Source organism: Carcharodon carcharias, chromosome 10 (assembly GCF_017639515.1).
Source record: "Carcharodon carcharias isolate sCarCar2 chromosome 10, sCarCar2.pri, whole genome shotgun sequence".
Lineage (NCBI taxonomy): Eukaryota > Metazoa > Chordata > Chondrichthyes > Lamniformes > Lamnidae > Carcharodon > Carcharodon carcharias.
This window is the reverse complement of record NC_054476.1, coordinates 52,023,617-52,037,951: the sequence shown is the minus strand read 5'-3', so window position 1 is coordinate 52,037,951 and position 14,335 is coordinate 52,023,617. Positions and strand designations below refer to the sequence as shown.

General features: G+C 39.9%; 1 protein-coding gene across 4 annotated transcripts in view; it reads right to left on the bottom strand.

Moving 5' to 3' along the window:
- Positions 1 to 12,966, bottom strand: part of ppp6r3 (protein phosphatase 6, regulatory subunit 3) — a 115,964-nt gene extending 102,998 nt beyond the window's left edge. For all 4 annotated transcript variants that reach the window (XM_041196850.1, XM_041196852.1, XM_041196854.1 and 1 more), the window contains exon 1: positions 12,708 to 12,966. The gene's annotated coding sequence lies outside the window, so the exon portion shown is untranslated. The remainder of the gene's footprint in view (positions 1 to 12,707) is intronic.
- Positions 12,967 to 14,335: the final 1,369 nt, after the last annotated feature.

The following is a 14,335-nucleotide window of genomic DNA, read 5'->3' as shown; positions in this document are numbered from 1 at the left end:
AGGGCTTGGGTGTCTATGAGGTTGGAAGCTGTGGAGGGAAGATTTCCAGAGGAGGAGGTCAATGACAGTCCTGGAATCAATGGCTTGATGTTCAGTGGTGTATGTTCAAATCTTATTATTGTAATGTCCCTGTAAAATGATTGAAGAGGAATATTAAGTGCTTTTAACTTCCTAGTTTGCAGTTTATGAAAATTCTTCAATGTGATTGGTTGCCTAGCCTACTTGTTTGCACTACTGTCGTGGATCCTGAACATCCCATTGAGCTGACACCAGAATGAAATCAATGTCAGCAAAGTTCACATCAGAGTTCACTAGATCTTTGCAGTCAACTTTCATCAACAAGTTACCCAAGGAGAAACTCGACAGCAACAGCAGACCAGGGTGCTTTGGAGTTTGAAAACATGAGAAAAAAAGATCAGAACTGTGGCTTTGCAGGAAGGTCATAAGTTGATTGGCTGGTAAGTATTGTAGTGTATTCCTCTTTCAACAATGTTAAGGAGTTAAGTCTAAGGAGCTAAAATTTTCAATTTTAAAAAAGGGTTAACTAAAACATTCAATTATCTTCCTTATAAGTGGCATCAACAAAAGGGAAGCAAGAAGCTGGTGAGTCTTTAAGCAGTCAGGGTAATTAGCAGTGCAATCTAATAGATAGAGGAATGGCAGGGCAGCTTCAAACCTCTTGAGTACACATCCTGTGCTATGTGGGAATTCCAGAATGCATCCTGTGTCCTGAATAACTGTATGTACATGAAGTATTGTCAGTTACAACAGATCAAGCTCCAGGTTTTGGAGCTCAAGCAGTAGTTGCCATCACTGCAGCAAATCTATGAGGTTGAGAGCTTTGTGAATATCATGCTGAGTTATCTGGTCACCACGCAGGTTAGGAGTATGCAGGGAGAGGGGAAATGGGTGACCAGTGGGTAGTTAAGAAACAGGCAGGTATTGTAGGAGCCCCGTGAATGCATCTTGCTCGCTAACCAGTATTCAGCTCTGAATGTTGATGAAAATGATGGTTTATCTTGGGAGTGCAGCCAGAGCCAACCCATAGCACCACAGGTAGCTCAGCTTTACAGAGGGTCACAAAGAAGACTGGAAGAGAAATAGTTATTGGAGATTCAATAGTTAGGGGAAACAGACAGGTGTTCCTGCAGCCGCAGATTCAGGATGGTATGTTGCCTCCCTGGTGCCAGGGTCAAGGGTGTTAATAAACAGCTGCAGAGCAAGGTGTTCAGGAAAGGTAGTATAGGGGAGAAGCAACAGTATTGATTAAGGAAATCATTGCAGTGCTCAAAAGGATGTCCCAGAGGGGTCAAGGACAGAATCTATTTGGCTATAACTAAGGAACAAAAAAAAGATGCAATTGCATTGCTTAATGTAATCGATATGCAGCCAACTCGTGGGAAAGATGTAGAGGAACAAATATGCAAGGAAAATTAGAGAAGTGCAAGAATTATCGAATAGTTATAATGGGGTAATTTAATCATCCGAATAAAGACTGGGAAAATAGCAGTGTAAAGGGCAAGAATTCCTAGAGTTTCCAGTCCAAAGAGAAAGGAGGCATTGCGAGACCTGGATCATGAAATTAGGTGGGTTAAGTGGATCAAGTATCAACAGGGCAACATTTAGGGGACAGTGATCATTGTATCATAAGGTTTAAGTTGCCTATAGAAAAGAACAAGGAACAATCCAGAATAAGATTAATTAACTGAGGGAAAGCCAACTTCAACGGGGTAAGAATAATTTCGCTTTATTTGAGTCAGATCCAAAAGTTGGTAGACAAAACTGTAACTGGACAATGGGTTGCTTTTAAAGAAGTGATAGCTCAGGCATAGTTAAGGGCAAACAAATCCCAAGGTCCCTGGATGATGAGATAGAGATTAAGATGAAGTTTGCTTATGGCAGATGTCAGGTGGATAATACAACTGAGAACTGCGCTGAATGTAGAAGGTTTGGAGGTGAAGTGAACACACAAATAAGGAAAGCAAAAGAGAGAGTATGCGAAGAGACTGGCAACTAACATAAGAGAATCCAAAAGTCTTCTATAGATATATAAATAGTAGAAGGATGATAAAAGGAGGAGTGGTGCCAATTAGGGATCCAAAAGAGCATTTACGCATGGAGGCTGGGAGTATGGCTGAGGTACTAAATTTATACTTTGCATAAGCCTTATCAAGGAAGATGCTACCGCAGAGGTAATGGTGAAAAGGGAGGTAATTCAGACACTTGAATGGTTTAGGATTGATAAGGCGGTGTTATTGGATAGTCTGTCCGCACTTAAAAGTTATTAAGGCTCTAGAACCAAATGAGATGCATTCAAGAATACTGAGGGAAGTGAAAGTGGAAATTGCAGAGGTACTGGCCACAATTTTCCAGTCTTCCTTAGATTAAAGGGTAATGCCAGAGTAATGGAGAATTGCAAAAGTTATACCCTTATACAAAAAAAAGTACAAAGATAAGCCCTGCAACAACAGACCAGTCAGTCTAATCTTGGTGGTGTGAAAACTTCTAGAAATGATAATTTGGAATAAAATTAAAAATTACTTGGGCAAATACAGTTTAATTAAGAAAAGCCAGTATGGATTTGTTAATAGTAAACTTGGAGTTTTGTTGAAGACGTGGTTTGATGAGGGTAATGCTGTTGATGGACTTCCAAATGGTATTTGATAAACAGGCTTGAGAGCAAAGTCAGAGTTCAAGAAATAAAAAGAACAGCAGCAACATGGATATGAAATTGGCTGAGTGACAGGAAGCAAAGAGTAATGGTTAACAGTTATTTTTCACACTGGAGGAAGGTTTATAATAGAGTTCCTCAGGGGTCAGTGTTAGGGCCACTGGTCTTCCTGATACATATTAATGGCCTAGGCCTTGGTGTACGAGGCACAATTTCAAATGTAGGAATGATACAAAACTTGGAAGTATTGAGAACTGAGGAGGATAGTGTACAAGTTCAAAAGATTTGTTGGTGGAATAGGAAGACAAGTGGCAAATGAAAAATTGCAGAGAAGCACAAAGCAATTTATTTTGGTAGAAAAGAATAGGGAGAGACAATAGTAAATAAAAGGTGCAATTCTAAAAGGGGTGCAGGAACTGGGAGTATATGCGCATAAGTTGGTGAAGGAGGCAGGACAAGGTTGAGAGTGTGATTAATAAAACATTCAGCATCCCAGGTATCAGTTGGGGCATAGGATGACAAAAGCAAGGAAGTTATGATAAGCTTGCAGAAATCATTGGTTTGACCACAAATGGAGGTACATGTGCAATTCTGGGCACAATACTTTAGGAAGAACATGAAGGTATTAGACAGGGCACAGAAAAATTCAGGAGAATGGTTCCAGGGATGAAGAACTTAAGTCACATACATAGACTGGAGAAGCTGGGACTGTTTTCCTTGGGGAAGGCAAGGTTGAGAGGAGATTTGAATCATGAAAGCTCTGGACAGAATAGATGGGGAGTAACTGCTGTTGGAGAGGTTGGGTGGGTGGTGGGGGGGGGGGGGGAAAGAGAGAGAGAGAGAGAGAGAGAGAGAGAGAGAGAGAGAGAGAGAGAGAGAGAGAGAGAGAGAGAGAGAGAGAGAGAGAGAGGAGGAGGAGGAGGAGGAGGAGGCGAGAGACAAGAATAAAGTACCAGAGGGCACAGATTTAAAGTAACCGGCAAAAGAAGCAAAGGCGACATGAGGAAAAACTTTTTCACGCAGCAATTAGTGAGGATCTGGAATGTACTGCCTTAGAGTATGGTGGAGGCATGTCCAATCGAGGCATTCAAGAGAAAATTTGATTATCTGAAAAGGAAGAATGTGCAAGTTAACAGGGAGAAGGCGGCAGAGTGGCACTAGGTGGATCGCTCTTTCAGACAATGATGGGCTGAATGACCTCTTTCTGTACTGTAACCATTCTATGATTCTGTAGGTCAGCAGTGAGCGCTGTCACTTTTTCACTGATCGCAAAATCTGGGCCAATGGAATAAAAGTAAAGTTAAGGTAACCTCTCCTAATAATGTAATCCTTTACGCCCCTGCACCAGTCTAGTATATCTGCACAGCACCTTCTCCAAGGTCAATATAACAACTTGAACATATATAGGACCTTTAACTAAAAGAGAAGCTCCCAAAGCACTTCACAGGAGCGTATCAAAAAAAAATTGATACTCAGCCACAAAAGGAGATATTGGTCCAATCTTCCAGTTTCCGAATAGTCAGTTGAGAAGCTTGTCAGGACCCTATGGAAGTCCTGATGTGCTAGCCTACATGGGAATTATCTGCAAAGTTTCAACATCTGCTGGGCAATTCCCCTGCTCCCCAGGACATTCAGCAAATGTCTCAGTCTGAGCTAGAGTCAGAGACTTTGGATAGTTCTAATGTAGTTACCTGGGCAATTACCCAGGAAATGTTAAAAGAGATTAAAACCTAGTCTAACATCTGGGTAACCACAGAACTGACTTCCCAATAATTAACACCAGCCTTCCCTGACCAGCCCCTCCTCGTTCCTTGACTAACCCCCAAGCTCAACCTTCCCCCTCTAGACTAAACACCTAAACAACCCATCAGCTACATACCCACCTCACCACCCTACCGGCAGCTAGTGCCATAAAAAGGGGGCATGTCTTATCTTTCTTCCAACTCTACTCTGCTGCAATGGAGCCCTGAGGGCTGCTGTTCTCCGCATTTCTGGGAAAGCCAGACTTGGAAGGTCTCGGAAGAAATGCACAGCAGCGTAGAGTTGGGGGAATGTTCGACTGGAGTGACAACCCACCGATGATTGCCACTCCTCAGATCTGGGCTAATAGACAGATGACCAAAAGTACAGTTAAAAGTAGCATTTTTTACAGGAGTGTTTTAAACATTGGGAAGACAGAACCATTATTTGTCCCTGCTCCAAACTCCATTCTCTAGCTACTCCATCCCCCTTCCTGGCAAGTGTCAGATTAAGCCAGTCTGTTCGCAATCTTGGTGTCACATTTGACCCAGGGATGAGCTTCATTAGGAGCTCAGAAATAGGAGGAGTAAGCCATTCGGCTGCCTGAGCCTCCTCTACTTGTTAATAAGATCATGGCTGAATTGATGCGGTCTTAACTCCACTTTCCTGCCTCTCTCCCATAACCATCAACTCCCCTGTCAATCAAGAGGCTGTCTAACTCAGCCTTGAATATATTCAATGACCCAGCCTCCACTGCCCCCTGAGGGAGAGAAGTCCTAACATTTACAATCCACTTCCAAGCTCATATTCACACAATTGCAAGGCTGCCTGCCCGTTTGCTTCTCTGTAACATCACCCGACTTCGCCCTATCACAGCTCATCTGCTGCTGAAACCATCAATCGTGCCTTTGTTAGCCCTAGACTCGACTGTCAATTCTCTCCAAGCTGGTCTCCTACATTCCACCCTCCACAAACTTGAAGTAATCCTAAACTCTGCTGTCCTGTTTATTCACCTATCTTTCCCCTGCTTGCTGACCTACACTGGCTGCTTTGTCTCCTGGTCAGGCAATGTCTTGAATTCAAAAATTCTTATCTTTGTTTTTGAATCCATCAATGACCTCACCCTTCTATCCCTGTAATGTCCTCCAGCCACATAAACCACCCCACCCAGAGTTCCTCAGGGTCTTGTCCTAGGCCCAACCATCTTCAGGTGCTTCATCAATGACCTTCCTTCCATCATGAGGTCAGAGTGGGGATGTTTACTGATGATTGCACAATGTTCAGCACCATTTGTGACTCTTTAGATTCTGAAGTAGCCCATGTCCAAATGCAGCAAGACCTGGACAACATTCAGGCTTGGGCTGACAAGTGGCAAGTAACATTCAACCACACAAGTGCCAGGCAATGACCATCTCCAACAAGAGAGAATCCAAACATCTCCCCTTGACGTTCAATGGCATTACCAACATTAAATCCTCCACTATCAACATCCTGGGGGCTTTCCATTGACCAGAAACTGAACTGGACTAACCATTTAAATACTGTGGCTACAAAAACAGGTTAGGGATTTAGAATTCTGCAGCGAGTAACTCATCTCCTGACTCCCCAAAACCTGTCCACCATCTACAAGACAAGTCAGGAGTGTGATGAAATACTCTCCACTTGCCTAGATGAGTGCAGCTCCAACAATACTCAAGAAGCTTGACACCATCCAGGACAAAGCAACCCATTTGATTGGCATCCCATCCACCACCTTCAACATTCACTCCATCCACCACCAACGAACAGTGGCAGCAGTGTGTACCATCTACAAGATGCATTGCCACAACTCACCAAGGTTCCTTGGACAGCACCTTCCAAACCCAAGACCTCTGCCACTTAGAAGGACAAGGGCAGCAGATGCATGGGAACATCACTACCTGCAAGTTCCCCTCTAAGTCACACCATCCTGACTTGGAAATAAATCACTATTCCTTCATTGTCACTGGATCAAATTCCTGGAACTCCCCAACAACACTGAGTGTATCTACAACACATGGACTGCGGCTTACCACCATCTCAAGGGCAATTAGAGATGGGCAATAAATGCTGGCCTAGCCAGTGATGCCCTCAGTCCATGAACAAATAATAATAAAAATTCTGTACTCCTCCAATTCTGGCCTCTTGCGCATCCCCGATCTTAATCACTTCATCTTTAGGTGGCCACGCCTTCAGCTGCCTAGGCCCTAAACTCGGAAAAATCCTCCCTACACCTCTCTACCTCGCTTTCCTCCTTTATGGCATTTCTTAAAACCTACCTCTTTGACCAAGCTTTTAGTCATCTGACCTAGCATGTGCCTCAATGTCACATTTAATTTAATAATGCTCCTGTGAAGCGCCTTGGAAATTTTACTCTATTTAAATTGTGCCTTTAATATAAGTTTTTGTTAAAGGAAGTCAAAGGGATAGACAGGGAATTCCAGAGCTTAGAGCCTTGACAGATGAAGTCATGACCACAAATGGTGAAGTGATGAAACTGAAGATTAAGGGATGCAGATGTCAGAGGACTGTAGGAAACTACATAAATGAGAGGGGCTAGGCCATGGAGAGATTTGAAAACAAAGGTGAAAATTTAAAAAGTGAGGCACTGCTTAACTGAGAACCAACATAGGTTGGCGAACACAGGTGTAATGGGTGAATGGGACTTAATGCAAGTTAGGATAGGTCAACAGAGTTTTGCATGACTTTTAGTCATGGAGAGCAGAAGATAGAAGTTCATTTCAATTGTCCTATTTTAAGCTAACAAAGGCATGGATGAGTGTCTCAACAGATGAACGGAGGCAGAGTTGAGCAATGTTACAGAAGTGGAAGAACATGGTCTTAGTGATGGCATGGATGTGTGGTTGGAAGCTGGCTTTGAGGTCAACCAAAGTTGCAAACTTTCTGGCTCAACCCTAAACAGTTACCAGGGAGAGGGATAGAGTTGGTGGCTAAGGAATGAAGTTTGTAGTGGGGACCAAAGACAATGACTTTGGTCTTCCCAATATTTAGCTCAAGGAAATTTCTGCTCATCCAGCACTGGACGTGGGGCAAGCTGCGTGACAATGTATCCTTCTTGAAGTGCAGTTTCCAGAATTAATTACCATACTCCAGATGAGGTCAGATCAAGATCAGGTCAACTGAAGCACAACTTCATAATTTTTGCATTCTAGCCCCCTTGAAATTTCAATAGCCTTTAAGATTACTTTAATTACAGAACCAGTTGGAGAAATTGGGATCTTCTCATTATTAAAATGTTCTAAGAGGAGCAGATGATAGGTGTTGAAAATTATCAGGAGTTTTGATAAGGTCAATCTGTCACTAGAGTGCATAAATGAGACAATGATCAAAAGTATGAAGATGTCAGAAGTTTAGTTTGAAACTACAAAGCAATGGAAGGAACATTTTAAAAGATATTGTGTGCAGGTCACCAGTGCCTGTGCTGTAAAATGCTATATCTACTCAGCAATGCACGAAGGAAGACTGTACACCTTACCCAAGTTTAGAAGTAAAAGTTCAGAATGCAGAGATTATTGTGAGTGGTATAACAAAACAATTGGTTACTTTCCAATTTTCCATCCTTTTCTGGCGCTGATGATTAGTTTCTGAGATCAAATCCCATAAATGTGAATCATTTTAAAATAGAATATGAAGTACAACAAATAGGACTAATTTTGAATTGCCATACAGAAATTGTAAACATGAAAAATGAATTTGTATGAAAAATTATTCTAAGGTCATCTTTCTAAACACAAATATTGACAATTATAAAAGTGTGTCCTGTTACTGGTAAAAGTTTTACTTTGTGGTTAAAAAAAAAATCAATAAACTTTCCACACACTGGTCCAGCAAATACTGTCCTTCACCAGATCCACGTTGTAACCAAATAAATTGATTCAATGTAAACAACACTGCATCAATATTTTGTATTACAAATGGATTGAAACAAAGCAACAGGCAGAACATTTACTGGCAATGGGGCATGAGGTGGAGAGAATTCAAGCTCATAGCCAATGATATTTTGTGCAAAAGGAATTTGGCAAAAAATGTCAGAAACTTAATTTCAGAATGAAAAGTGGAAGGGTTTCAAAACTGACAGGTGCTGTTTATTTTGAGAATTAAATAGAAATGTTTACAATTCCCAAGTTAGCATCATTTTGCTTTCTACTAGTTCAGTGTTATCCAACAGAGGTCACTGACAAGCCACAGGTGACAATTTTAAATACATGCACTAAATTTTTAGTAAAACACATCTTACATACATTCATACCACATGTAAACATACTTGGTGTACATTTACTGAAACATCTACTCCTTTGCCTATTGAATGGTAACTGCTCATTTTCTACTTACAAATCAAAAATGTTAATCATCACATCTGGTTTCACAATTAACCACATGGCTAGGAGCTAACTTATGACAATGTGATCCAAACAGAGAGAAAGTGTAATTTTATTTCCTTTTTAAACTCCCTTGAACCTGAGGACATCAAAGTGGGGGATTGGAAAGACTGCTCCATTCAATTAGTTCACAAAAAAATACATTTTCACTCAAATGAAAAATTCCATTAAGAAGTTAATTTTAATTAATATAACTAAGGGTAAGGGTGAGAATTTGACAGTGAAACAAAAATACAGGACCATGGGCCTCCACTTAAAATTATGCAAAATGCTCAAGAGATTTTTTTTTAAACATACACAGTTCTACTTAAAAACTTTACTTCCTTTCTTAGATACTTAGCAGTTTGGATCACAGACATTAGCAATTCATTCATCCAAAATCAATGATAGAAATATTACAAATAATAACATTTAGTACAGGATAAACAGTGGCATTTATTTTTCCTGGCTTTGATGTTCAAAATCAAATTAATTTGCATTGTAATGCTAGAGAAAGTCATCACTGGCAGCTGAAGAATTAACTGATGGAGGGCCAAAATAACCATTCCCACAAGACAGGGAAATAAGTAAAATGTAAATTTCTGACTAGTGAAGAAAAGTATCTGCACCTCCATGCCACAACCACCACACCCCCCCACTTTCCATAATTTAAAAAAAATGCAGTTTCCTGATTGTTCACCAAGTTTATTTAGTAATTAGCTGCTCTATAAAGACCAGGAATGTCATACGTTCAATCACCAGCCTAAATTTAGTCAACTGATCAAAGCTGGTTGGTGGTAAGGAATCTGCATTTGGCATTGGCATTCTACGTTAAGGGAGGGAGAAAAAAAGAACCTGATTGCTATCCAATAAAGCCTGAAATGCACACATGGATGATGTTGAGCAAGAACATGATCATGCTCAGCTGTGACACACCAAGTGAAATAGCCTTACAACCTTAGTATCAGCATTCATATTTGACCATAACACCCTGGTACTAACAAGTGGCTTGAGACTGCGCTTCAGCATTGAATTGAAGATTCATGAGAAGGGAAAAGAAACAGAACAATGAAAGGAGCTTCAAACACTTTGCTGCACCTTCAACTCGGCATCCCATATTGACAGATTTTTGGATCTATGTTTTGACAGCCACAATTTCTAATCGTTAAGCATGAATTGCTTTGATTCATCTCATTTCAATATTATAACAATTCAGTAGAAAGTTGTAAGTCAGGTAATCATAAACAAGATGGTACATTCATGTTTACAATCAGTACTACAGTTGGACAACAGTAGCAAAAAATCTATTTTATGAAATATTAAATAACAATTACATTAAGTTTTTGTTTAGGAAATCTAAACAACCACATTTAACTTGTGCTTGTTAGTATATTAGAACTCAAATAGTTTTAAAACAATGAATATGGTGTTCAGAATGTGCACAAGTAGCAAGACATCAGCAATTATAGAACATTACAATGTTGTAAGCAAACTCCAACTGTCCAAGCAAGCAAAAAAATTTAAGCATATTTCCTGAAAATATATCTAATTAAACTTAAATATAGAAATTAAGATTAAGTAAGATATTTTGAAAAATCTATTATTTTAGTTTGCATAGCTGTTTCTGAACCAAGATAGGGTACAAAGTGATTTTCAACATTAAGGCTGCAAGTTCAAAGGTCAATGAGTCAAAGCATTAATTTGCTTGCAACCAATCCAGTTTAGAGTTGGAATCTCTGAAATACAAAGCATGATGGAAGGTCAGAACAGAAGAATCAGAATATCATGCCAGACAAAAAGGAACTTCCCACATAAAATGTTTGTGGGCAAACAACTGAAAATTGCTCCAAGAGCACAATTTAAAATTCATAAATGGGGTAACACGTTCTTATATATAATACTCTGTACAATGTATACAAGTACAGAAAAACAGTTGCAATTCAGTCAAATCAGTTCCAGCAAAAAGGCCATAAGGATGAGCAAGTGAACGCAAAAGATGAAGAAATTAAAACCATAAGCTCACGTTCATTTTTCTTGTTAAATTTTATATAAATATGTTCTTCCAACCATTATGCTTTACTATAGTTAGGATGCAAGACATATTAAGGTTAACTATGATGCAAGACCTGATGCTTCACTTATCATAGTTGGCTATAGCAGCAATGCACAAAAAAAGTTCACTCAAGTCTGATCCACTTGCAATATCTCTCCCACTAGCATTAATACAGAATATTCAATATAAGTTCAATTATATCAGTCAGGTTATAGGGACTGCTCAGGCTCCAAAAGTACACATCACACAATTCCTACATTTTTAAAGGAGGTTATAGAAGATGAATTTTAATCTAGTTCTATATATCCTAGGAAAAAAATCATATTATTTATTATGTGGCCAGGGGAATGAAGAGGGAGTGGAAAAGTCAAACCCCAGTAAACTAATGGAATCATAGTTCAACACACAGGGTTCTGAACCAAGTCCACTTTCATGAAATAAACCTTTTAAAAAAAAACAGAAAAGATCTGGAATACACACTTGAAAGGGTGGTGGAGATGGATTCAATCATGGTTTTCAAAAGGGAATTAGATAAGCACCAGAGCTATAGGGAAGTGGGATGAGCCAAATTGCTTTTGCAGAGAGCCGGCACAAGCATGACGGAACAAATGGCCTCCTTCTTTGCTGTAACCATTCTAGGATTTATACAGACCCAACACGTGACCTAACTAGACCACATCATTATGGGTGGGTCTCTATGGGCAGTTGACTCTGACTAATCTTCACTGGGAATTTGATGCTGAATTTCACTATAAAAGTGTAAATATGGCACAAAATACTCAAGTCTAAATCCAGGATTTATCTTATACATTAAAGTTAATTTCCAAGACTTTAAACATTCAGGAGTCATACATTATTTTCAAAAACATTTTTACTACAAACTGAAACTTGCATTTCACCTAATGAACATCACCATGATGTTCTGCTACAAAACAATTGTGGGCTTTAGATCTTAATTTGTCCAACAAATCAAGATCAATTTGATTCAACATTCATAATCTGGCTTTAGTTTTGAAAAAAAGTTACCAATTAAGCATAGAAGGCATAGTTTAATATTTATAGTTGCTTAATGGTGTTGCCTATTGAATATGCATTACAAGGCAGTATAAGAAATATATAAACACCATACTTCCAGGACTGATCATTTTTAAATATTAAACATACATTATAAATTGGTGACAGCTTGCCAGGCAAGAAAACATTTTCTCAAGTCATAATTCCATTTAAAATTCCAAACTGTAAACTTTTAAATAGCATGACACAGCAAATCTAGATCAACCCATAATTTAATATCCTATAGAGTGCATTTCACACCAGCAGACAAGTTAGCGACAAAATGGCAATTTCCTAAGTGCAAAACTAGTTATTCCAGAAAACCAAAGATCTTCCATTTCAATTTGCTACAACTAGCAAATTAAAACAAAATACATGGCTACACAATTAAAGATATTTATTAAAATAAAGTAGCTGTTCAGAGGTAAATTTTGTGTGGTGTCAAACCTGTACTGTTGTCACAACAGATTATGTTTTGACAACCTGAACCTTCGCTCTAAAAACAACTTAAAAATGAATCAAATCTGTCACATGCGGACAAATATATTAGAAAGAGATTGGTCAGATACTTTAAAAAAACACAAATACTCAGTTTATAAGAGAGCTCCTGCCCATTAGGCTTCCCCAATAGAAAAGCGGGAGGGGTAAGGAACATTAATGGGACAGCAACAACCTCCGCTCTGCCAGTTACAGGAGCTAAAACACACAGTAACAGGGCCCGGCCGCAGTACAAACTCCCTTCTTCCTTATCTGTGAAATAAAATAGAGAGAAAAAATATAAATTGATACGTACCCAGCGGTTTCATAAATCTATTGTACGTAGTTATTAAAGCGGGAGAGGGTATTTGTTGCGAATAACGTAGGAGGACGGCGGTGATATGAAGTATTTACTTTAGTTTAAAATATGGATCTGTATATGCAGAGAGCTCGGCGGGAAAGAACAGCAACAAGCCCGACTTTCCAAGATGGCGGCTTCGCCTGTGCGGGTTCAAGCCTTCGAACCGACGGATGCGGCTTGTTTTGACAATCCCAGCAACCTCTGCGCTGCGCTCGCTGCGCCTGCTAATCATCCAGTAGCTCCGCCTTCTTCCCTTCTCTTTCCTCCCCTTTGGAACCGGAAGATCGATGCATTTTTCAGACAAAACCACGCCCTCTCCCGAAAAGGGGACCAATCGGCGAGGAGGATCTTCCCACTGACGCTCACAGTCCCCGAGAAAGAAATGAGACAAGATTGTCCAATCAAAATGCGCGCTAAACCGTGACGCGACACCGCCCACCCTCTCTCCCCAACACCACCCCCATCCTTCCAGGATTGTGAGTAGGTAGAGCAGATGTCAGTCCGGAAACTGGCCGTTGTGAGTTTATTCTGTTGAAAACAAGCTGGGGTGGAGAGAAAGTGTGATGTTTTAGGAAGAGAAATGACGGAAGTCTTTGAACGCAACCAAATCGTGAAATAGGAAGAAAATACAAACAGGAGAGCGTCATAAATAACCAATTTTCAATTAGGATAGGAGGCCTGTTTTAAAGATGCGATGTCTGTGTGGGTAGTTTTGTGGACAAGTTTGGTTCTTGTAAAGAGCTGCGTTTGTAAATCTATCATTTTTTGCATTCTGAGAATCGCATCTGTCATACTAGCCTTCTAATTGTACGTAACTATTTTAATGTAATTATAGAATGATAATGATACCGCACAGAACGAGACCAAACGGTAAAGTTATGCATAGATAAAAGCAAAGAACTGCGGATGCTGGAAATCCAACATGCAATTAGTCCCATTCTCCATTCTTTTTCTATGACTCTTTTTTACCTTCAGCTAATTCTCCTCTGAATGTTAGTATTGAATCTGCTTGCACCACCTTTTGATGCAGTGCACTCCAGATCACCACTCGGTGTGAAAAAAAGTTTCCTCTGGTTCTATTAAAAATCATGTCCTATCTTTCCCCTTCTTGGAAATATACCTCGACTACCCGAACTATCTTTTCTTTAACAAAAACAAAAATACCAGGAAAAACTCAGCAGGTCTGACAGCATCTGCGGAGAGGAATACAGTTAACGTTTCGAGTCCGAATGACTTCTTCAGAACTAAGGAAAAATAGAAAAGAGGTGAAATATAAGCTGGTTTGGGGGGGGGGGGGGTGGTGGATGGGACAGGTAGAGCTGGATAGAGGGCCAGTGATAGGTGGAGATTGCCAAAAGATGTCATAGACAAAAGGACAAAGAGATGTTGACAGTGGTGACATTAGCTAAGATATGTGCTAATGGTGACATTAAGGGTAGAAAGCACAACGAGCAAGTTACAGATAGCCCTAGTCGTGGTGAGGTTGGGGGAAGGGATCGAAATAGGCTAAAAGGTAGATAAAACAATGGGTGGAAATACATTTAAAAATAATGAAAATAGGTGAGAAAAGAAAAACATATATA